The sequence below is a fragment of the Mustela putorius genome, unplaced genomic scaffold, assembly GCF_011764305.1.
Source record: "Mustela putorius furo isolate JIRA1106 unplaced genomic scaffold, ASM1176430v1.1 tig00003871_pilon_pilon_pilon, whole genome shotgun sequence".
NCBI classification, from domain to species: Eukaryota; Metazoa; Chordata; class Mammalia; order Carnivora; family Mustelidae; genus Mustela; species Mustela putorius.
The window spans coordinates 1314376-1341005 of NW_025422023.1; the positions used below are offsets into that span (position 1 = coordinate 1314376).

Below are 26630 nucleotides of genomic sequence, written 5' to 3' on the forward strand. Positions count from 1 at the left end.
TCTGATAGTGTATAGGAGACAAGTTCCATAACCCCTCTGTGTCTCAGGTCCTTTCACTGTGAACTGGGACAAAAGATTATAGTTAACTCATAGGATTTTATGAGATCAAATGAATTAAATGTAAGGTACATAAAACATGCTTACATTGTAAGCACCATATAAAGCTTAGATAGTAATAGTATTAATTCCCATTCTAACTGAAACTGCTATACATTTAATCCTTCTGGACTATGTAATAACTTCCTATAGACCTCCTTGTTAGACCCATCTTTCTAAATCATGAGTTGGGTCAAAATTTCTATAGTAAAATATATTTGTGACTTTTCCATGCCATCCAAATTAACGTTCACATTTAGTAGTTCTCAATCTACCCTAATTTAGTTTCCCAGATTTGTATCTTTACTACATCCTTCTGTAATTGCTTTGCTATTCAGTCATGTGAGATTTTACATACTTTCATGCCTACAAGCCTTTGTTTAGGCTGTTTACCTCCCCTAATTCCAGCCTTACAGACTCTTCAACTCTTGTCTTATTCATTTAAGCTTTTACATATAAAAACTTTTGGACTCTTGGGACGCCTGAGTGGCTCAGTGAGTTAAGTGTCCAACTCTTGATTTCAGCTTGGGTTATGATCTCAGGGTCATGGGATCACGCCCTATGTTGAGTTTGGTGCTCAGTACAGAGTCTGCTTAAGGATTCTGTCTCTTGACCTCTCCCGCTGCCCCTCCTTCCATTAACACTTTCTCTTTCTCTCTTGTATAAATAAATAAATCTTAAAACAACAACTTTTGAACTCTTCTTCCCCCTTAGTTTAGAAATGATTATTTATTTATTTGTTTGTTTTGTTTTCCCACAGAATTTTCCAATTTTCTCAGTTGAAGTGCTGAAATCTTATTAGCAGCTCCTGGTTATATGTTACCAGCCCCTACTGAAGGTCAAGAATATTTCCTTACTTTTATATATCCATCATGCATGGCATAGAGATTTATGAATAGTAAATAGTCATTTATAAAATTGATTAGTATATGAAAGAATAGAGATATGTTCAGGAGTAGAGGTTAAGTTTTGAGTTAATTTGTTTATTTATTAAAGAATCATATAAGCACACGCTAGGAATATTTATTTCAGAATTGATGACTTCAATAACTTAACTTTCTGCCATTTTATCTACTACCAGTTACACTTCTATTGTAGTCTAATCCACTAAATGAGAAAACATGTTATAAGCCAATATCAACTTTGTCTTAGAAATAGTATCATATGTTTTTGTGTACAGATAATATTTCATTGGTACCACTATAAAGTGCTACCTCTTTTGTAATATATTATGAAAGTAATTATTAAATGTCATTCTTAAAGAAATAGTGAATTTATCTCTGATATAATATAAAAGAATTGTCCAAAATAAATTTGGCTTAAAAAAATATCTTTCAGGGTCCACCTTGATGATTCAGTGAGTTAAGCATTTGCCTTCAGCTCAGGTCATGATGCCAGGGTCCTGAGATCTAACCTCATGTCACTTGTCTGCTAAATGGGGAGCCTGCCTGTCCCTCTTCTGCCTGACTCTCCCCCAGCTCATGCTTTCTCTCTCTCTGTCAAATAAATAAATAAAATATTTAAAAAACAAAACAATAAATATTTCTCAGGGCTGACTATAATCTTCCTCAGGGAAAATACCTCAATACAGTAAAGACCATATGTGACAGACCCACAGCAAACATCATATCCAACAGTGGAAAACTGAAAGCTTTTCCTCTAAGATCAGTAGCAAGACTGGATGTCCACTCCTGCTATTTCTGTTTAACATAGTGTTGGAAGTCATAGCCAGAGCAATTAAATAAGAGAAAGAAACAGCAGGCATCCAAATAGGAAAGGAAGATGTGAAATTGTCACTATTTAAGGATGACATAATTTTATATATAGAAGACTCTAAAAACACCATAAAAAAAAACTGTTAGAACTAATAAATTCCATAAAGTGGTAGGCTACAAAACCAATAGGCAAAATTCTGTTGTATCTCCTCTATATACTAATAATGAACTACCTGAAAACAAAGTAAAGAAAATAATCCCATTTATAATCGCATTAAAAATAATAAAATACCTAAGAATAAATTTAACCAAGGAGGTGAAACACCTGTATATTGAAAACTATAAGATATTAATGAAAGAAATTAAAGAAGATAAAAATATATGGAAGGATATTCTCAAAAAATATTCTCTGCTCATGGATTAGAAGAATTAATATTGTTAAAATATTCATACTACTGTGTCACTACCCACACAGATTTAGTGACATCTTTATCAAAATTGCTGTTATTTTGTCAGACAAAAAGAGAAAACAATTCTAAAATTTCTACAGAACCATTAAAGACCAAAAATAACCAATTCAATCTTGATAAAAAAACAAAGCTGAAGGCACCGTCCTCCCTGATTTCAAACAATACTACAAGTATAGCAATTAAAACAATGTGGTATTGGCATAAAAACATATATATGTCAATAGAACAGAATAGAGAACCCAGAAATAAACTCACATATATATGGTCAATAAATTTAGAGAATACACGATAAAGAAAGGATAGTCTGTTTAATGAAAAGTGTTGAGAAAATTGGACAACTACCCACAAAAGGATGAAACTGGACCATTGTCCTTTACCATATACAAAAAATTAACTTAAAGTGGATTAAAAGTTTGAACATGAGGCCTGAAACCACAAAACTCCTAGAAGATAACGCAGACTTGACATAGGGTGTTGCCAAAGATGTTTTGAATCTGAAAGCAAAACAAAAAATCACAAAAGCAAAAATAAACAGGTGTGACTACATCAAACTAAAAAGCTTCTACACAGCAAAGGAAACCACCAGCAAAATGAAAGGGAACCTACTGAGTGGGAGAAAATATTTGCAAATCATGTATCTGATATCCAAAACATATAAAGAACTAATATAACAACTCAAAAGCAAGAAAAACAACCCACAATTGGCCAACAGGTACATGAGAAGATACGCTATATCATTAATAAGGAAGTTCAAATCAAAATCACAGTGAAATATCATTTTACATCTGATATATGTAGTGGAATATCATTCAGGTATTAAAAAAGAATCTTATCTTGCCATCTGTGTCTAGTGAATTGTGAACTCTCTGAGATGTCTGGGATTCTGGCCAGGCACAATACATTGTAACAAATAAGGTGCTTGAGTAATTCACTCTTTCAGGTGAAATTTATTTTAGAGTCACAGTCTGAGATTTACAGGGTCAATGGAAATTTATACAATAAACTGTCAGGTTCTAGTGCTCAATCCCTTTGTGCTTTCCTCTGAAGCATCACAGTAAAGATCAACTTTATAGAGAATGAAGCAGAAATTTTCTGATGAGTAGATGAGGATGACTCGTTGTATCCAGATGTCTTGGGTTGACAATAAGGGTATGTTAAATTATCATTGTTGTTGATAAAATTTCTGAGATCAGAAATAACAAAGTAGGATGATACTTGTGTCTGATTTCAGTTGTATGTCTTTTTTAAAATTACTTGCACTGAGAATATTTAAAAATAATTTGATCCTTCGCTGTAGAGTACTTTCTTTTTTACTGATCTTTTTCTAATTTTTAATTTTTTATTGATATTATTTATTTATTTGACAGACAGAAATCACAAGTAGGCAGAGAGGCAGGCAGAAAGAGAGGAGGAAGCAGGCTCCCTGCTGATCAGAGAGCCCTATGCAGGGCTAGATCCCAGGACCCTGGGGTCATGACCTGAGCCAAAGGCAGAGGCTTTAATCCACTGAGCCCCCCAGGTGCCCTACTAAATTGATCTTAACTTGCAAATGTTACTCAGTGCTTAATATACTGTTTTTTATTCCTTCTTCCTTGTCTCAAGGCATTATGCAGACACACACACACACACACACACACACCCCTAAGTCTTGGTTTACACTAGTCATTCAGGTTAATACCACTTTCTGCCATGTTACTATTCTTCACAGTTTCAGTAAAAATCTAAATATTTATAAAAAATTGTTTTAAGGGCACCTGGGTGTCTCAGCTCAACATTCAACTCTTGATCTCAGCTCACTTGATCTCAGAGACATGACTTCAAGCCCCCTGTTGGGCTTCATGCTGGGCATCATGCTGGGCTCCCTGCTGGGCTCCAGGCCTGGCATGAAACATATTAAAAAAAAAAAAAAGAAGAAGAAGAAGAAGAAGAAGAAAGAAAGAAAAAAGAAAAGGAATTGTTTTAATACTACATGATGATTAATTTGAATTTTGGCTCATTCATTGTATTCTTGATATGGAAGAAATGTAAATTTACCTTTCTGCTTAATTATTTTTCAAGAGTTTTACCTGCTATGATCTCCCCAGTATATCTGAACTTAAGTTAATTGTAATGAGAACAATAGTTGGCAAGTGGAGGAGGAGTGAGGTTTCCTTTTGTTCTTTTGTTTTAGTCTAGACACGTTAGTCCTGGATGTTCTTCAGATATTTAAATATTTAAGGACCTTGTCAAATTTTTAATGCTACCAAGTAAAAAGGAAAGTAAAAAGAAGTGATAAAATAAGGAAGGGAGGGAGGAATATATAGAGAGAGGAAGGAAGGACAGAAGGAAGGAAGGAAGAAAAAAAGAGAGAGGAAGATGAAAGAAAGAAAGAAAGAAAGAGAAAGGAAAGATAGATAGATAGGTGGCTAGCATGGAAATTTATGAGGTAATGCAACTGGCCAAAAATCAGTTGGATTTTTTTCTTCCCTTGCTTTCAGGTTTTAACTCACAAACAAATGCCCCATAATATTAATTTTCTTATCTTTCATTACAGAAATGCAGAATAGAATGCAGTAAATCTGCATTCAGCTACCTTTAAACTATTGTAGATCTAATGATTAAGTAGTAACTGCAATAATTTTCCTTATTCCAAAATATTTGTGCTGTCTCTATATATTTCCCTAAAATTTTCATCAACTTGGACATATTTCACTCTACATTGCCTGATAGAGTAGTCCGTGGTATGCTGTGAATAAACCCATGGTTGAATGAACTCATGTGTAACTTCAAATATCAGAATTAAAATGAAGAGAATTTATGTCACATTAGACATGGCATATAACTTATAAAATATATTTATTGTGGCAGTTTTTATTATAAAAATGCAAAGCTTTGGAAGAAAATATCATCTTGATTCACCCTGTGATTAGTGGTGAGAACAATATCAGAGTTAGACTATCTGGAAGTTCTGTTATGGTGGTGTTTAGTCACAATGGTGTAGGCTTTATAGTAGGTATTAATTAAATTGGTGTTAATTTACCAGTTATTTGATACTTTTATCTGAAAGCAATCTGAACACTTAGTTTTGCTCCTGCAATGTTAAATTGATGAGACTAATTATGGTAAAACTTATCTCCTTTTATCAGTTATAAGAACTCATAAATCTTACTTCATATGGTCCTTATAAATATTTATATCATATTTCACTGGTATTCATGAATTTGGAGTATAAAGAACCATTATTTTACTTCTGATCTGTCACTAAGTTTCTATGTCACTTTAAGCAAGCCACTTTTTCTCTGGGACCTAACATCTTTATATTTCCTTGAGATATAATTTTCTTGGATACATCTAAAGGCCTAAGGCTATCTGCTACTATCTCTGTAAGAGGACAACTTTTTCCTTTTATTTACCTAATCCTTCCTATGCATAGATTTCTTTTCAGAAGTTTTTGCCAATTGGACAAGTTGTGTATAGAAAGGATGTATTATCTCCAGAGCATCAGTGTTGACAACAGTACTGCCTTCCCTTTACTTACCCAACATATAGAGAATTCATAGGGTACAAATCCTCAAATCCTTGAGAATTTGTCTCAGTAAGGGCTGGATAAGTATTAATTCAGTTGATGATGAAAAGTTTATATGACCTTACTATAGAGAAAACCCAAACATAGAATTAGGTATAATCTAATCTACGATGATGCCAAATGCCCTCTTATAATGGTAGAATAACAAAATAAGTTACTTTTAAGATGAATGTGCAGATTTTGTCCTGTTCTTATTTTTAGTAACATCCTCATCTCTAATTTTTATTTGTTCTTTAGTGCTTTTGATAGAATGATTTGTGATTTCTCTAGGAATTGTTTTTATTTAGGGAGGTATGTACACAGAAAGAAAAAACAAATTCCCCCAGAAGCTATATGGTATTTGCTTTAAAGTTTCAGAAGAAGCAGTAAAACAAAATGCATTATTCAGTATGTGTTTCTTGGGACCCTCCTATGCTCTTGACAGAGTAATAAGCAAAGTTCTATTCTCAAGAAAAATATAATCTAGCAAGTTGTTGGGGGGAAAATCATGCTACAGCTCTTATCTGTGATTGTCCTTGCTGGGTCATCTTTTTTTCCAGTTCTCTTTGCTTTTTCCATTACACTTTCTAAGATGAGGCTTTTCCATGATTATACAGGAAAAGAAATCATTACAAACTTCCTGACCTTCCTCTTTTCTTCACTGAATGTCAGCTTAGTCTCACAAAAATCCTGATAGGGAATAAAAAGCATTTAGTAATGAACATCCAGTAGAATGTATTACCAACCCATCTTCTCAGGTAGTGTTGTGGACTTATATATTAGGTCTTAAGATGTAGTTATTTCAACTCCTACCTGCTATAACATAACTCAATTCTTCATTGATCACAACTGGGTTCCTGAACATAGATTTCCTCCAAACTTTAATGATATAATTTTTCCTTACTGAAATTTCTACACTTGAATTCACAATGGCATGATTTCTGCTTTTAGTAACCAGGTGTCCTTTTCTTCGGTCTCTTCCTAGGACTAGAACACTGATAAGTTTTTGCCTGGCTCCATCTTTATTTTGTCTTGTCCTGCCCAGCCCATGACAAGGACTCATACTTGTAGTCATGTCCTGATGACAAGTAGCAGCTTGTTTAGATACTGAATACTTTTTTCCAGGGTTTCCAAACTCAATACTTAAGGCATACATTAAGAAACTGTGTCATCTAAGAAATTTTGTTTAAGAAATGCCAAATACAGGGGCGCCTGGGTGGCTCAGTGGGTTAAGCCGCTGCCTTCGGCTCAGGTCATGATCTCAGGGTCCTGGGATCGAGTCCCACATCGGGCTCTCTGCTTAGCAGGGAGCCTGCTTCCTCCTCTCTCTCTCTCTCTCTGCCTGCCTCTCTGCCTACTTGTGATCTCTCTCTGTCAAATAAATAAAATCTTTAAAAAAAAAAAAAAAAGAAATGCCAAATACAAACACAGAAACAAAACCAAAGCCCCCAAACTGGCTTAAACAAATAAACCAAGTGATGTTGTTGGCTAAAAATCAGAAAATCCAAAGGTTCGGTGTACAGATTCAGGAAAACCATCATCTCTGGCTCTTCTAATTTTCTGCTGACTTCTAGGGTGTTAGCTTCATCCTGGGAACCTATGTATCTCTGTCCCACCAGCAACCCCATCTGTTTGGTAGCAAAATTTCTACAACCAAGTATTCTAACTTGATTAAGCTTCTAGCATATTATCCAAGAGTAGGAAGGATGCTTTCTATAATCTCTGCACAGGTTTGGGGATTCACCTCTTTGGTCTCACCTGGATTTGTGTCCATCTCTAAACCAACTTTTGTTTTTAAAGCAATGGATGCACTAAAATTAGAGTCCTGTGTTAGAGCTGAGAGTGAGATTAATTCCACAAATTTTGTAACATTTTCTTCTAAAGAAAATGAGAGGAAAGGAAGAAGCATGGATGCTGGAGAAGAAATCAACCGATATGCCTTACAGACATTTTCAGATGTCTCATACCCTAATACCACCTGTTTACAAGAAACGATTAAACCACCACTCCTCCACTCCATCTTAGGCACTCTGGCTTGTCCACTAAACTCAGTGACTACTGTTACCTTATTCAGCTGGGAATACTTCCCCCAAACAGATCCTGACACAGGGAACAAATCTTTCTGCTTCTAACCTTCTTTTGCTACCTAGCTCTGTTGCTTTAGTTAAGGCATTAGGATCAGTAATGAATATGGAAATTCAGCACTCATGAATGAGGACATTAGTTCAATTCAAAATAATAACAGTGAAAGGACATCTTAGACATTCACATGGACCAAGGAGGATTTCAAGAGATACGGTGCTAAGAATGACACACTTAGCTTCAACATATATTAATAATTCCAGACCCCTGCTCTTGAGGTGATGTTATGGAAGGAGCAGCTGAATATTTCTTAAGTCAGCTGTCTGTAGCCTCTATATTTAGAAGTTTAATGCCTATTCTGTAACTTTCATGTATTCTGTGCTACAAAAATGTTTGGGAGAACTCCTGTTTTATTTCTCACTTGAAATATTTGTAGATTTTGAAGTCTCAGTAAGTCAGTAAGAGAAAGTTGTGGAAGACTTTACTTCATTTTCCATTTGTAGTAGTAATTTAAGCAGAAATTCAAATATGTATTTTAAAATATTTTTATTAAAAACACTTTTAGAGATAACTGATTTTTTATTTATAAAACTTAATTTCAGATTGCATCAAATCAAATGTAAATTATTCAGTGGGTGTCTAATATTTGCTGTGTCTTCAAAGAATACTAATTATAAGAAAATCATTTTTCTCATTTTTTTCTCCAGAAAATTGGAAAAGCATTTGTTGATCTTGGCAAATACATCTTTGCATAAGTAATGGATAAAGCAAACATATAGACTATGTGTACATATAACTTATACATGTATTTGATTAAGAAAAAACATAAATAATGAATTATAATAGAAAATAGATTGAGAAGATGAAATATGGGTGGCATCCTGACTATGCTTTAAAATCGTTTAGATAGCAACAATTATTAAAATATTTCTACTAAGAAAAACAAGAAGAGACATATAGATTAAAAATAATATAAAGTTTTAAAGAGATAAATTTATAACAAAGCAGTAAAAAAAAGTAAATAAATTACTCTAAAAAACCCTACCATCCTTCAAATAATATGCAATTAAAGAGCAATAATCAAAACAAAAATTATAAATAAAAATATTTGTGTAACTATTGTAAATATACACAAAAAGTTTCTTGATTTTTAAAATAATTAAAGACCTTAGTCCATACCATTTGCTTATAAAAATGTAGAATTTTCAAATACAGATTCTTGAGTAACTACAGAGAGGTAATATTGAGAAATAGACAAAATTGAAACTGTGTTCTCTTTTCCACTGAGCTTTCTTTTTAATGTTATTAACGAGAGTATATATGCTGACTCAATTTTGTGTCTCTTTTTCCCACACTTGTTCTGACCTTTGCCTTCAATGTCAACCATGATCCATAGACATGAACAACCTCTACACTTTCAAATACAAACTTATACTGTACTGTAATGACTTTTGACATTCATAGCCATTTCAACATTCTAATAACTAAATAGTTTAAAGGTAATGGTCAAAAAGTATGAACAACTCTTTGATTAACTATGTCTTGATGTTTTGAACCTTGAAGAGTCTAATCTGAAATATCCTTCATCATAACCTAAGTAGACAAGGGAACGTGAGATTTCAATAGCCACTAGACAGTTTGGATGACTGCCAGATGAGCCAATGTTCTGAGGGCTGGCAGTGACCTTGGAGTGAATTTTGCAAAGGTGCAAATTTCTCTGTCTCAGACAGGCAGTTCTGTGATTAAGTAAGTAAGCACCCCTACAAAGCTACAGTGCTTGGTAAATGCATGTCAGCTGTAACAATATCCTTTCTCTAAAGGACTTTGGGTAGAATGCTGAACATAGAGCCAGATTTACAGTATATATATATATATATATATATATATACACACACACATATATATATATATATATATATATATATATATATATACTGCACCTCATATATAAGAAGTTCTCAAATAACTGGAGATTTATGCAATTTATATTAAAAGATAAAAAAATCAAGCCTTATAGCTTTTCATTCCCTTGAAGCAAGATATATATATTTTTTCACTTTTCCTTAGTATTTCTTACTTTGAGCAATATTGTCTCATAACCGTATGGAAAATAAAAAAATCAAGAGACATACACAGTAAGCAAGTGCATTTATTTATATGTTTGCATAAGAAGAGTTCATATTATCCCTGAATTTTTGAGATCTGTGACAAACATAAAATTTCTTGGGGAGAATACTAAAGAAATGTATGAATGGATTCTTAACAGCAAAATAAATGTTAGAGTGGACAAAGTCAAATTATTTGACAGCTGTAGAATCATAGATATGGGATTTAAAATGCCCCAGGAAGTAAAGGAATATTGTGAGTGGCATCTTAGGATATCTAAGAAGAAAAGCAGTAACTCCAATATATTTTTATTGAAGTGAGTTTTTTCACTTGGTTCTTTTTGACACTGACAAACATCCTAGACCATGCATAATATAAACAAGATTCTTTTTAGGCCACCAGTGTGTAAAAGAGTGTTTGCTATTTGATAAGTTTATATTAAAATATCCATCAAATATACAAATTATGGTGAGTGAATGTGTAAAGTGTTTCATTAATAAAGGTACAGTGTGTATATGTCTATTTCTGTCTAGTTCTATGTCAGTGTGTATGTCGTTGCAGAAATTGGAAGAAATATGCTTAGAAAAGAGATAGCAAGCTTAAGACTTTTAAGGGCTACAATATGGATTTCATTTATTTCAATTCTCCTTTGAATCAATGCATTGTAAAATTATATTTTAATATGCAGTCTGGTAATGAGCATAGAAGGTACATATAAATTTATTAATTAAATAAATAAAGAAAAAAATGTATGAATGAAAAATTCATAGCACTTACTTTGACACCTAAAGAGTTTTTACTACTATTGATTGCTATGTGAAATTGCTTTATTAAAATTCAACTAATAAACCCATGTTAAGACAATGATTAGTTAACTACTCAGAAAATGGAAGAATTAAACCCAACAAATATCACAAACTGTAGAGATATCAGTTATTGTCCTTCAGAGATATGTCTTTAGCCTGAATTTATTCAATTATATTGTCAAAATATTTTCAATGAGATACAGAGTGATACCACTTTGGATGCAATTGCTAAAATCTGGAGAGAGCTAAGGTTTCCTGTGACTTTGAAACATTACAGGATTGTTACATAATAAATGACATTGTTTTCAAAAGGGATAAGTATAATAGAAAATAGCTGGCTGAACACAAAACAGATTGGTATGAATCCAGTTAATGTGAATAAGCAATGTGACTTTACTGAAAGCTCATATATTATGCACCCTGTTTGTTTGTTTTTTACCCAGTGGCATTTGTTCAGTTTAAAATTAAAAAAAAAAAATATTCGAATGTCTTCATAACAGGATGATTGCAAATATCAGAAAACAAGTCTTAGTTTGAATGAGTGTGCAACTTAATTTCCACAAAACTGAAGGGATAGACATGTGTGAGATCCAGAGATGCCAACTACAGTGTGTAGAAGGCCTGGAAATCAGGAGCTCTGAAGAAGAGTTCATGGAGTTACTATCATTTAGTTTAAGAAAGAATGGCAACTCACATATGTAAAAGACTACAGTAAAAAAGATCTCCGAAATGAACAAATGTGTGTGAAAATCATAAAAAATAGAGTAAAGTAAAAATAAAGAGGATTTAAACTAAGTATGAGAATGTTATGAAAATCAGATATTTTTTTAAATTTCTTTTCAGCGTAACAGTATTCATTGTTTTTGCACCACACCCAGTGCTCCATGCAATCCGCGCCCTCTCTAATACCCACCACCTGGTTCGCCCAACCTCCCACCTTCCGCCCTTTCAAAACCCTCAGATTGTTTTTCAGAGTCCATAGTCTCTCATGGTTCACCTCCCCTTCCAATTTCCCTCAACTCCCTTCTCCTCTCTATCTCCCCTTGTTCTCCATGCTATTTGTTATGTTCCTCAAGAAATTAAAAATAGAGCTTCCCTATGACCCTGCAATTGCACTACTGGGTATTTACCCCAAAGATACAGATGGTGTTTTAAAAAGGGTACAATTTTGGGGCGCCTGGGTGGCTCAGTGGGTTAAGCCGCTGCCTTCGGCTCAGGTTATGATCTCAGGGTCCTGGGATCGAGTCCCGCATCGGGCTCTCTGCTCAGCAGGGAGCCTGCTTCCCTCTCTTTCTCTCTCTGCCTGCCTCTCTGCCTACTTGTGATTTCTCTCTGTCAAATAAATAAAATCTTTAAAAAAAAAAAAGGGTACAATTTTCATCACTTAACTATAGAATTAGAAAGTCTCTTGTCTGTATTGGTAGTAGTAATACCTAGATAATGACAGTATAAAGAAAGTTCTCCAGTGTTTGTTCTGAAAAAAAAAAGAAAAGAAAAAAAAAGAAAGGAAGGAAGGAAGGAACTTATTTTGCATATTTCTAATGCGTAAACCATCTCTGATTTCTGCTAATTCTATAAAAGTTAGCATGCAAACCAGTAATGCATTATGGAACACTTAATGTTTTTATTTTGCTGGACAAATCCTTCAGTTTTTTTGCCCTAGTAACAGAATGTGATGTGTGTCTTGTAAAACTAATGTAACTTGCAGTATTGGACATTTCATAGTCTTGTAGTCTTAAGAGTACTAAGGACTTTAGTGGCTGCTGTATTGTTTTGAGAAGAGAAGTTCTGAGTCAATTTGATTATGGGTTAGAAAAAGACTCAGACCTCCCCATCGCAGGGAAAAATCTTATGGAATCTACCCAGATACCAAGGGACTGGAGCATGGTAGAAAGAAATAAGACAGCTCTGAAGAATAGGAGCTTACCCACATGAGAGGAAATACAAAGTATATGTGAGGAACATGTATTGTAGGATCAAACTACCTGGGTTTAAACCCAGATCGGTCAGTAAATTATATAATTTATGCCTTCATCTGTAAAATGGCAGTGGTGATGGTATGGACTTCATTGTAAAGTAATTATTGTAACTAAAGCACTTAAACCAGTGACTGGGACAGCATATAAAAATGACATAAGGGTTAATGATTATCATTAAGAATTACTCATGTGGTTTTGATTTGTTTTGCATCAGTGGTCTTAGAAATAGTGTTTATTTATTTATTTATTTATTTATTTATTTATTTCCTTTGTCGTTTTAGAAATAACATGTTAGCATCCAGACTTAAAATGACCATTTGGGGTTGCCAGAGTGGCTCAGTCTGTTAAGCATCTGCCTTTAGCTCAGGTTGTGATCTCAGGACCCTGGGACTGAGCCCAAGTCTGGCTCCCTGTTCAGAGGGGAGTCTACTTCTTCCTCTCCCCTCTGTTGTTCCCTGTTTCTGTACACTCACTCTCCCTCTCTCAAATAGTTAAATAAATGAAGTCTTTAAAAACAATAAAATGACTGGCTATTGGGTAAAGATAGCAACTTCCTGGACTTATTTAGATGAGGTTTTGTTTTTAGCTTAAATTTAAAAAAAAAAATTTCTCTGATAGTACACATTTTCTTTCATGTAAGTGATCTTTCCCAACAGTAGTTGCTTTTATACCTGCATATATTTTATATTTTATTTTACATCTATTGTGAATTACAAAAAAAAAAAAAAAGGAATTCATTTTCCTGACAGCATCACTTCTGTTATTACTTCCTATGTGTGCATGTGACACTCTTAAATTGACCTTGTCTGTGCTTCATACTGTAACTAATGGATATATCCCCTATGGAGAGGGCTGCATTATGCAGTAGCTAGAGGCTATGTCTAAGGCCATGCCATGAACTACAGGCAGAGCCGATGATGTTCAGTAGCCATTAGTGCTGGTCTTATCTCCGGAGTCTAGACCTCAAATATGGACATCAAACCAGCCTTCTGGCCACTGGCTGAGCTCCAGTAGACATAATATGCAAATGAATTTTAAACTTTGTTTCTACCATTTTTGGGATACTTAATGCATACCTATTGTCACTCCTAAAAATCAGTTAATCAAGCATTAATTTCTGTTTCAGGCACCACTTTAAGCACTAGGGATATAGTGAAGAAATAGGCAGAGAATGTCTCTTCTTTTAGGATGCTACCATTGTATAGACAAGTAAATAATTACTAGTGAATATAATTCATATTTTCCAAGAACTATTACAAAAAATAAAATAGATAAATAGATACAATATTACAGAGTAACTGGGATGGAGTGAGCCGTTCTAGATGGAGTTGCTAGGAAATGTCTCTTTGAAGAATCACTTGAACAGTAACTTGAACCAAGTGAGAGAACCTCCATTTGAAGATGTAGGTGAGGAGTCATGAATGTTGCTAAAGCATACGAAAAGATGCAATGAGCTGAGGCAAAAAAAAGCTTGATATATCAGGGAAAAAAAGGAAAACCTGTGTGGATGAAACAAGGAAACTAAAGGGCAAAGCCTTTTCAGATATTATTGTTGAAGTACTCAGGAGCCATTTATCTAGGAATCTTGCATTTGATTTACTTTTTAAGTGTAAGTTATTGCAAGAATGTATGTAATGACAATGAAATGGCATTAAAATATTTCATGTTTTTATGATTACTCGGTTCTGCATGGAGAATGCAATGTAGAAGGCACAGATTTTTAAAATTCAATGTTTTGTGGATAGTGTGGAGAATATTGCGTTATCTAGTCCAAAGATGACTATGGAACATCTGTGGAGATGGTGGAAAGGAATCAAAATTTCCTTTGGAGATAGACATCTTGATGGACTGGTTGCAAATATCAAGAAAAATGGAACCATCCTAGGTATCAGGGGCTGCTTTTTTCTTTTTTTCTTATCAAAAGAAAGTTGAAAATAAATGAGTTAAGTATATGAATTTGGGATTAAGGGGAAAGGTCAGTTCAGAATTTATAAAATTGGAAATCAACATACAGATCATATTTAAAGAGATGAGAATAATGAGACCATCTATGGGGATAGTGTGATAAAGAAGAATAAAGGGTTGGAAATTCAGCTCAGGGGCTCTTAATTTTCAGTGTTGAGTGGTTGGAGGTGGAAGAGTGAGAAAACATCATTAAGAAAGAGCAGCCATTGAGGCAGGATGAAGAACAGAAGACTGTTGTTTGCTGGAAGCCAAAAAGGTATGTTTTCAGAAGGGGGAAGAGTAAGCTATGTCAAATACTGCTGAAAAGTTTAATAAGATGGTGAAAAGGATTTACCATTGGATCTAAGTGAGATAAAAGTCTCTGGTGACCTCTGCAAGAAAGGTTTAGCAGGAATAGTAGGACAAACTGTCAACAGAGAGAAGCTTGGCAGGAAGAAAGGTTGTATGTATGGTAGGGGTAGTGGCATTGGGGGCGAGTGGAATCAAATAGAATTGACAAGCATTGATAATCCTCTTCGAGATGTTTTTCTATGAGGGAAGCAAAGAAGCACAAGAGGAATGTAGTATCAAGAGAAGATTTGAGATGCAAAGTCTAAAACTAATGCACAAGTGAACACTGATGATACAAGACAGGGAACAGATTACCGAAGGACCTAAGCCCTTGTGTAGATAAGAGGTAATGGGATCCAGAGTACATGTACTTAAGACTCTCTTAGATAAGTACACAGATATTTATTAAGCCAATAAGGAGGGCAGATAAAAACTTATAAATGTAGACTGACAGGTCTGGGTTGGGAAAAGAGATCTGTTCTCTTTTTTGATTGTTTTGGATTTTGAAAATCTGTCTAGATCATCAGCTGAAAATCGGGAGAGGGTATTAGAGGTTTGAAGAACAACGTGCAATACATTCATTTCATCAAATGGAAGTGAACGATAATGAATTGGCAAGATACAGGGTACATTAGTACCTTACTTTTGACTTTCACATGTGTTATATTCTGTGGCTATTTGGAAACCCACAAAAACCATTTTTTATTACAACATCTAGATTTTAAATCTTGTTAGACAATGTTTCTTAACTCTGTTAAATAAGCTTTGATGTGCCACCACAGAGTTTAATAGTTAATAAGTGTGGCCTTTTGAGTTGAGCATGCCTGACTTTAACAGAATAAATTCCTTAATATGTAAGCCTCAACTTCCTTTTATGCCAATAGGGATGTTGTCTTCAGAATAAACATCTTGAGTTTAAACCTGGACTTCACTACCGACTGAAGAACCTCTGGCAATTCACTTATCTGGAAGATTAGAATAAAAATAGTTCCTCAGTGGAGCACCTGGGAAGCTCAGTCATTAAGCATCTAGCTTCCACTCAGGTCCTGAACCCAGGGTCCAGGGATCGAGCACCGCTTTGGGCTCCCTACTCCCTGGGAAGCCTATTTCTCCCTTTCCCACTCCCCCTGCTTGTGTTCCCTCTTTAGCTGTCTCTCTCTGTGTCAAACAAGTAAATAAAATCTTAAAAAAAAAAAAAAAAAGTTCCTAACTGGGACACCTGGGTGGCTCAGTTGGTAAAGCAGCTGCCTTTGGCTCAGGTCATGATCCCTGAATTGCAGTGGTCGAAGCTGTACTACTCAGTTTGCAGTACTTGATAGCAGTGTCTTTATGGCCATGATGGTTTCCTTTTCCTTTTTCTTTTCTTTCTATTTTTTAAAAATATATTTTAACCAAAGTATTTCCTCTTGTTTCAATATCTGTTGAGTCCATAGGGGATAGACTTAACCTATATAGATGTGAAGAATGGTCTTACTTTGATCAAGTGTGAAATTTAGCATAGATTAAAACTATTTAAGTTGGAGAACAACAACAAAAATATCTGGTATAAAAACATTCTGAAAACAAATAATGGACTGTTTAAGGTAAATTACTCTTCCTAGGATGACCAATAAAAATAGTTTTTATTTAAAAGCTTTAGTCCCTTTGAATAACAACCAGTCAAGAGGCCCACCAGCAAAAGAAAAACATTTTGATTGTTTACTCTAGAGACAGGATTCTAGAGAACACATGGAATTATTGGAAAAGGTCAGTTGGCTATAATAGAGAGAAGATCATGTCTTAAAATGTCATTCTTTCCCTCTATTCATAAACAAAGAGGTAGGTGATCTTTCAGTGGAAATCAGTAATATCTCCAGAAAAAATCTGGGCTTTCAAATGTATACCAACTTCCTTTATGACATTATCTCCCCAAACTTTTTTTTTTTTTTAATATAACATATATTCTGTCAGACTGGGCTTGTTGCTCATTATCTGACAAGTCTCACTCCATATTTATTTGCATGCTTTTGCTAACAATTGTTCTTTACACCTTAAATTTTTTTTCCTTTATCTCCAGATGTTAAAATCCTATTTATTTTCATAGGTCTTTTAAAAAAATATTTTATTTTTAAGTAATCCCTGCATCCAATGTGGGGCTCAAACTTACAACCCTGAAGTCAAGAGTCACATGCTGTCGCAACTGAGCCAACAAGGTGCCCCTATTTTTATATGGAATATAATGGAAAATTGCTTTCTCTAATACTTCTATCTGTGATGACCTCCTCACTTTTTTAAATATTCATTGCTCTTGATTTTTACATCATATGTGTCTCTAAATAATTTCTATTATGAGTTAATTAAATATATTAATTGATACAATATACTTAATTTCAGCATTAAGAGTAATTTTATATAATTATATATGTATCATCTATGGTATCAAGCTCATGGAGAATGGAACTTGTATTAAAAGCCTTGAGTTCCTCTATAACTAGTAATAAATCTCTCTTCAGGACTGAAGGATCTCTTTCTCTCATTGCTGGGAAGATTGTCCAAACCAAACTCTCAGTCTTTTTTGAGAGATGCTTTGGCTGAGGTAGCCTTCATTCAGGATTTGTTTTCCTTTCATTGGGAAGCCAACATCCAATGACCAATAACATGAGAGTATGAAGGCACAACCCTCTCACCCAGGAAAACTCTCCAGGGCAACCTTGAGGTTAGGCACCACCACACCTTATCTCTCTAGCTCTGTCCCTTCTTGTTCCTTCTCCTCACATACCCTAAAATTCCTGGTAGCCCTGAGAGCCTGTGCCCTAATTAATCTCCTTTATTCACATCTCCATTTCACCAGTTATTTCCTGGGAGACCCCCAACCTATGGCATCTGGAAGGAAACTATAGTTCACTTCACTATAGTGAACCAAAAAGCACATTTTTGTGTAATCCTGTCTTTCAAGCTTATAAAATCACATCTGCTATTAGGCAATGATATTTTGAGCCTAATTTGTTCCTAAAAATTTTACAGATAGCCAAGAGTACACTTGATCATGAGATTCTAGATGATCAAGTTTTGCTATGTCTAACATTCATTAAAAAGACAGGTTTTACACTAACATAATGCAATAGTCTTTAATTATTCACTATACTAGGTGCTTGTTTATATAGAGAAGTGACTAAAGTTTCCTTATTAATTAAATCCACTGTCTGGCAATCCTACATGAACCTCTATCTCATGTTTTGAATTAATGTCCATTTTAACTAGATTTGATACTAGGTCAATTATTTTATATCCAAATTTTGATCACTGCAAACAAAAAAAAATTTCTAGAATTGATTTTCTGTCTGCCTTATGCTAGAAGATATCCATGCTAAAGAAAGAGCACATTATTCAGATTTGAACTTCTTTCTAGTTTTTATATTATAAATTGTGATTAACTTTTCTTGTGTGGGTTTTTTTATAATACGGAACTACTGATTAAATTAGAGTAGGAAAGTAGCAGCAGGCTATTTATACTGTCTCACTGTATTTTCTAATTTTAACTCTGTGTTCTGGCTTCTTCATAGCTCTGTTTAGTCAGACATAGGAAATAGTAATTGAAATCTTTAGGAAACAGTATTCATGATGATACTAGACAATTCACATGTGGTCCAGACCACAGCTTCAAGGGTTATGGAGGTCAAAAGTGACCAAATATTTGGTTTCTAAGTGCCGTCAAAGTGCAGACCTGAAAGAATCTCTCATGCTGTACATCTTGACACTGATTCTATGTCAGTGGTCCTTGGAGTGTGAGAGACACTATTTTTGTATGTAAGCTCTAATGGCAACTGCAGAGCCCACAGGGAAGGTCTCATGAAATATGGATAGACTAACTTCTCTACTTCCTTCACCTTCCCCTCTTTCTCCTCTCTCTATCAAGAATACACAGCTGGTGAAGATACATCAAATACAACTCAACTGAAATCACCCACTTCCTTAGCAAAATGTTCTAAGAAAGGTATTGTGTCCCTGAAATCAAGCAAGTGCCAAATTCCTGAATCATACACTTTCTTTCTCCTCTAACCAGTGTTACAAATTTCCCTATAGCAGTGTTATTGAGGTGTTGGTTTTTATATGTATGGGGTGGGAGATGGTAAGCAGCTGAAAAATATTGTCAGTAGACTTCAGTGATCTAAAAAACTGTCAAGGCTTTTTCTGCTAAAATTATAGGAAAACATCAGCTTTTATTTATGCTATTGTAACAGTAACTTATACTGAACTAGCATGAAGTTTATAAAGATATTTATTTCTGTATTCAATAAATATTTTATATGTTAACTTCTAGGTTATAGTCACTGCTATTCTGACTCATGATTAATGGTAGGAGAAGGAAAATAAATGAAGAAAGGATGGAGGAAAGGAAAGAAGGAAATCAGTGAGTGGTAGGTAATTTAAAAGAAAATAATAAGACAGAAGAGAAAATTTAATAAAGCAGATTGCTCTGTGTGATGTAATTTTATCTAGAATGGTCATGGAAGGCAATTAAGATTTAGGGGCATCTGGCTAGCTCATGGGTTAAAGCCTCTGCCTTCGGCTCAGGTCATGATCTCAGGGTCCTAGGATCAAGCCCCACATCAGGCTCTCTGCTCAGCAGGGAGTCTGCTTGCCCCTCTCTCTCTCTGTCTGCCTCTCTGACTACTTGTGATTTCTGTCAAATAAATAAATAAAATCTTTGAAAAAGATTTAAAAAAATACTAGAAGGTTACTGCCTACATTATCCTCTAAGATTTTGATAGATTACTGCCTCACATTGAAGTCTTTTATGCATTTTGAGTTTATCTTTGTGTATGGTGTAAGAGAATAGTCAAGTTTCATTCTTCTGTATATAGCTGTCCAATTTTCCCGGCACCATTTATTGAAGAGACTGTCTTTAGGCAGTAACCTCTTCAACATCGGCCACAGCAACTTCTTTCAAGATATGCCTCCAAAGGCAAAGGAAACAAAAGTGAAAATGAACTTTTATGGACTTCATCAAGATCAAAAGCTTCTGCACAGCAAAAGAAACAGTCAACCAAACAAAGAGGCAACCAACCCACGGAATGGGAGAAGATACTCGCAAATGACACTACAGACAAAGGGATAATATCCAGGATCTATAAAGAACTCCTCAAATTCAACACACACAAAACAGATAATAACATAAAAAAAAAAAAAGGGTAGAAGACATGAACAGACCCTTCTCCAAAGAAGACATACAAATGTCTAACAGACACATGAAAAAATGTTCATCATCATTAGCCATCAGGGAAATTCAAATCAAAACCACATTGAGATACCACCTCACACCAGGTAAAATGGCCAAAATCAACAAGACAGTAAACAACAAGTGTTGGAGAGAATGTGGACAAAGGGGAACCCCCTTACATTGTTGGTGGGAATACAAGTTGGTGCAGCCACTTTGGAAAACAGTGTGGAGATTCCTTAAGAAATTAAAAATAGAGCTACCTTATGACCCTGCAATTTCACTACTGGATATTTACCCCAAAAATACAGATGTAGAGAAAAGAAAGGCCATCTGTACCCCGATGTTGATAGCAGCAATGGCCACAGTTGTCAAACTGTGGAAAGAACCAAGATGCCTTTCAACGGACGAATGGATAAGGAAGATGTGGTCCATATACACTATGGAGTATTATGCCTCCATCAGAAAGGACGAATACCCAACTTTTGTATCAACATGGACAGAAATGGAAGAGATTATGCTGAGGGAAATAAGTCAAGCAGAGACAGTCAATTATCATATGGTTTCACTTATTTGTGGAGCATAAGAAATAACACAGAGGACATGGGGATATGGAGAGGAAAAGGTAGTTGGGGGACATTGGAGGGGGAGATGAACCATGAGAGACTAAGGACTATGAAAAACAATCTGAGGGTTTTGAAGTGGTGGGGGGTGGGAGGTTGGGTGAGACTGGTGGTGGGTATTATGGAGGGCATGTACTGCATGGAGCTCTGTGTGGTGCATAAACAATGAATTCTGGAACACTGAAAAGGAATTTTAAAAAATTGAAAATTTTAAAAAAAGAAGATATGGTCCATGTATACAATGGAGTATTATGCCTCCAGCAGAAAGGATGAATACCCAACTTTTGTATCAACATGGACAGAAATGGAAGAGATTATACTGGGTGAAATACGTCAAGCAGAGAGAGTCAATTATCATATGGTTTCACTTACTTGTGGAACATAAGGAATAACACAGAGGACATTGGGAGATAGAGAGGAGAAGTACGTTGGGGGAAATTGGAAGAGAAGACAAACCATGAGAGACTGTGGACTCTGAAAAACAAACTGAATGTTTTGGAGGCAAAGAGGGTGGGGAGTTGGATGAGCCTGGTGGTGGCTATTATGGAGGGCACATATTGCATGGAGCACTGAGTGTGGTGCATAAACAATGAATTTTTTAACGCTGAAAAAAATTAAATTAAATTTAAAAAAAATACTAGAAGGGATAGGGATTAAATGAGGTAATCAGCCATAGGGTTGTTGAGAGAATATTTGTTTTTAAGAGAGGGAATAGCAAATACAAAGACCCTGAGGTAGGAGAGTATCTGCTCTTGTTTAAAGACTAAAAAGGGAGCCCATGTGGTGGCAAGGCAATGAAAGAGGATGAGAGCTGATGGATGACACAGAATTACAAAGGACTTTGAAGTCCTTAAAGACTTTTTGCTTTTTTTGAATAAGATGAGACAACTTTGCGGATCTAAGTGGAGAAGAGGCATAATCACTCTGGCTGCTGGATAGAGAATGTAATGTCAAATCTAAGGAAATACTTCTATCTTTTTTAGGTAAAAACAACAACAAAAAAATAGGGGTAGGAAGTTTAGTCTGGTAAGGTTAACCCATCAAGCAATCAGACTCCTTAGATTTCTCCCACAGTATTCTCTGTACATGGCATCACTTCATGGTCCAGTGGGTACTTGTGCTCTAGCTCTCATGTCCCTCTTCTGGCCTTTTCTTTAAAGACACTTCATGGAATTTAAATATAACACTTCAGCTCCATAGCTTTGGACAATATTGAATCCCATGATCTTGCCTGGCCACAGGGAGACTAGAAAATGTATTTCTTAACCTGCACCTTCACTTGCCCAGTCGAAAGACAAACAAACGAACAAACAACAACAAAATCAAAGATTTTTAAGTTGTTTTCTTACTAAATGAGGAAGGAAACATCTCACAAAAATACAAAGAAGGACCACAAATTGAGACTCCTATTTAAATAAATGAAGCTCAAGCTTAAGACCTTAAAATTCAGTCTTTGGAAGGTAAGCATATGGGCAGCTCAATGCTCCCTAATTCAGAGTACCTGCTTCTCCCTCATCTTTCTGCGTCAGTTCATATTTTCCTTCCTGCTCTACCCTTGCACACATCATTCTTGCAAAATTTGAGGCCTCATTTACATCTTCAAAGTATCCTTCTCTTGCTGCAGATTAAATCATTCAACCTGTATTTACCCCCTAATTGATATCTATATTTTTTCTTTATAGAAACAACACAATTTATAATTTTTATACATGTATAAGTATTCCATTGACAGCTTTCTCTTTCGTTAGGCTCTAAAAGACATGAGTGGGATCTATGTATTCTTTGCCCATCATTGTATTCTCAGTGTTAGCTCAGTGACTGGACAGGGAACTGTTGAAATTTATTGTTGAGTAAATGAACATTTGAATACATGAATTTGCATAGTATTTATAGTAGAAATCAAGCCAAGGAGATTGGATTTCAAGGTCTTACTGCTGAAGTCCAGGAGGCTAGATATTTTCTGGAATCATTTTAATAAGCATATGAAAGCTATTAGAATTTCTACACAATACATGGTGCTTGTGTATACATAACAACCATCATTATATCTCATTAACTCTTTATAATACTTTTAAAAATTTATGAGCTTGGAAAGCTTATGAACTAGCAAAACTTGGTTATGTTATAGGCCTAGAGCATAATTTCTCTACTATTTAGAAATATATGAAGTAGTCTTTTGAGGAACAGCACCTGCTTATACTTTCAATTTTATACTAATTTTCCTATAGTATTAGGTTTGTACAATAAACTAGGATAAAAATAGTGTCAGTCATCAGTACATTTGCCTTTCTTTGTTTAGAGGCTTAAGAACTGGACTTAGAAGTTACAGAATATAGGGGACTGATTTTAGAGGAAGGTCAAAAACATAAAAGCAAATTACTTTGACAAATTTGAGTATTATTTTTCATTACAAATCAGTATCTAAGCTCATCATTACATGCACTGTTATAAATATGTAATGGGTAGGGATAAACAAAATGCATTTGCAAGTATTCATTGATCTTTAAGGACTGTTGCTACTATTTAATGAAGCAGAGAGCTTGGTTGGTTTGTGAGACAGTATTTTTTCTTGGAGTCCTGTCAACCATGCAGATAGTTGATAGCTTCTCACAGTCAGGCTGACACTTTTAGGTAGAGGTTTACTGTAGCATACAAGAAACAGTGACCTGTGATACAGCCAAATGACTGCTAAAATGGTATGAAAAGAGCTTTCAACTCCCTATGGCACTACTAATGTACCTGAAATTTTTAAAGTACGTTTTAGTAGTTATGAAAGGACCCAGATAGAGAGCACTGAAGACTGGTGCCCTCACTTTATCGCCCTCAGTTCCCAGCACAAGAAAGGCATCCCCTCTGATTGCTATCATCACTGGTAGTGGGAGCACAAGGGATGTAGAAGATTACTTTATTCTCAATTTGATCTTGGCCCTCTCTGTTTGATCCTTACCTCTCTGCTGAGATTTAAATTTAGTGAGATTCAAGAGAGAAGTTTTATTTGGATATGCACTTCTATAGATACTGACCTAAAAAGAGACTAACTTATTATACATAACTTATCTGATTTGCATACTGATTCTCATTTAAAGCTTGAACAACGTATGACTGGCAAATTTAGGAAATAGGTTTCATGGACTACTGTCAGTGCAGGTAACCCTCTTATTTATAGAGGTATATTTTCCTGGAAAAGCTATTGTAAGTTAAAACAAAATTCATCCAATTAATTTTTTTCCCAGAAAAAGTTACAAAAGAGAATTCTTTTGAAGACTATTCAATCTCTTTTAAATAAAAAAGATAACAATCACTGAGGATCACAACTAAATCAGTAAATAAATTGAATAGAGTGATACATCTGTAGAGCACAAGGTTTTCTAAAAATCATATACGTAACTTAAAGACTAACACATTGCTAATGATAGAAAAGTGTATTCATTGTTATTTAAAAAAAAGCATCCATACGCCAGAGACATGGTTTCATATCTTGAAATGCTTCTGACTAGTTGCTGATAATGAAAGAGATAACTTAATCTCTTGGAGCATTAATAGCACCTATTTCACTGATTGGTTTTAGATGTAGAATACCACCTAAGGTCTAAGGAAGATAGAACTGAGTTTGTATCTCAGCTCTCTATTAATTAGTGAATGAATGCCCGGGTGATTTACTAGGATTGTTTAATTGCTAACTATCCCCAGTATTCATTCTCTCTCATTCCCTCTTTTTTTTTTAAATTTTTTATTTTTTATAAACATATATTTTTATCCCCAGGGGTACAGGTCTGTGAATCACCAGGTTTACACACTTCACAGCACTCACCAAAGCACATACCCTCCCCAATGTCCATAATCCCACCCCCTTCTCCAAAACCCCCTCCCCCCAGCAACCCTCAGTTTGTTTTGTGAGATTAATAAGAGTCACTTATGGTTTGTCTCCCTCCCAATCCCATCTTGTTTCATTTATTCTTCTCCTACCCACTTAAGCCCCTCTTGATATTCTTCTTCCCTTTGACCTAGGGAAAGTCATATGACCAAGTAATGGCTCATAGGGTATGAGAGGAAGTGATGTAGGCACTTTCTGGATCTCACCTTTTCAAAATACCTCCTTGCCTTCCACTCCACTTATACCCTTCCAGTGGGCTGGAGTATGGACATGGTGGTGAAGAACTAGCGTAAGCCATACCAATGAAGGCAACATCCTAAGGATAACAGACCTACTAGTAGAAAGAATCTGGGTCTCAGATGATATGGTGGAATAAAGCTACCTTCCTAAATTGACTGTAGCTCTGCACAGCCAGACAAGTGATAAGCTTCTATCTTATTTAAGCCACTGTATGTTTGTCTTTTTACTATAGCAGCCTGGCCTATAGCCAGAAAACAGTGTCTTTGAGGAAAGGACCAGACTCTCTGTGGCTTGAGTTTCATAATCCATAAAATTGAGGTATGAATGGTACCTACTCATAGGTTTATTTTGAAGACAAAGTAGTTCCTGTATATAAAACAAACAAACAAACAAAAAACATTTAAAATAGCACCTGACAGATAATTAACATTCAGTAATTATTAGCTATGTTTATTTTTCTTATTTTTCTAATTATTATTATAATTTTTTAAGCTTTTATTTTTAAGTAATCTCTACACCCAGTGTGGGGCTCAAACTCACTACACCAAGATCAAGAGTCACAGGCTCCACTGATTGGGCCAGCCAGGCCCCTCTAATTATTACCATAATTGTTATTTGTGTACTTTAAAAAACTATAAACTTAAATATATATTTTAATCCTTAAATAAAGCATAATGAGCCATACTGGAAAAAAAAATAGTGGCTGAAAAGAACACCTTTAATTTCAAAGCATGAAATTAAGTAGTTTTTATTCATAGCCCCAAAACATTTTGAAGAAAGTTCCCGAGATGGGTTTTTGACTTTTATTGAGAAATGAATGCAGAGAATTCTGTTTTGCTAGTGTTATGTGTGTATATATGTGCGTATATGTGTACTGCATAGCAGATTTTCTTGGAGAACATAAAGATTTTTAATAATTCTGTCTTCAGAGAAAAAAAAATCTTTTTTGGTTTCCAGAGCTAGCATGCCATCAGGATTAGTAGTTTTTTCTGTTACCGTGATGCCATATGATTATTCTTATCTGTGGCTCTCCTTTACACCCAACTGACTCTCTTAAAAAAATAAAAATCCATGGCTTCTCCTAGATTGCAGATATTTGTTGTCCAAATTCTTTGCAGTTTAGCAACAAATTAGTTATAACAGTGAGCATTTATCGTGGTCTGATTTTTCTCAATGCATTACATGCACAATGGCCATTTTTCTGTATTTATAAATATCTCTATTCTTTACCTTATGCCACATCTTATTTTCAAAATCTTTTCCTTAGAACAGTGCTCCTGACAGATAGTTCATGAAAACTGCATTCCGTTGTCAAAAAAATTATGAAATATTGTGGATTGTGTTCCTTTCTTGGAGATACCTGAGGTGCATTAGTTATTAGTGTCTCTGAAGAGTCCTAGGAAAATAAAATATATTTAGATTTAACCTAGTTTTCCCAAACATATTACTATGATACCCTTTCTTTGTAGAGAATCTGTTAATCACAGAAAACTTGTGTGCATCTCACTTTGTGAAACCTATTCCCAAAATATTGCAATCACCATAATCATTCTGTCATCACCAAACACAAAATTATTCTCCTTCTCCTCTATGTTACAGAGCA

The 26630-nt window shown here is 34.9% G+C and overlaps 1 protein-coding gene across 2 annotated transcripts in view; it reads left to right on the forward strand.

Moving 5' to 3' along the window:
• Positions 1-26630, forward strand: part of GRID2 (glutamate ionotropic receptor delta type subunit 2) — a 1483500-nt gene that overhangs the window by 437012 nt on the left and 1019858 nt on the right. The window lies entirely within an intron of this gene.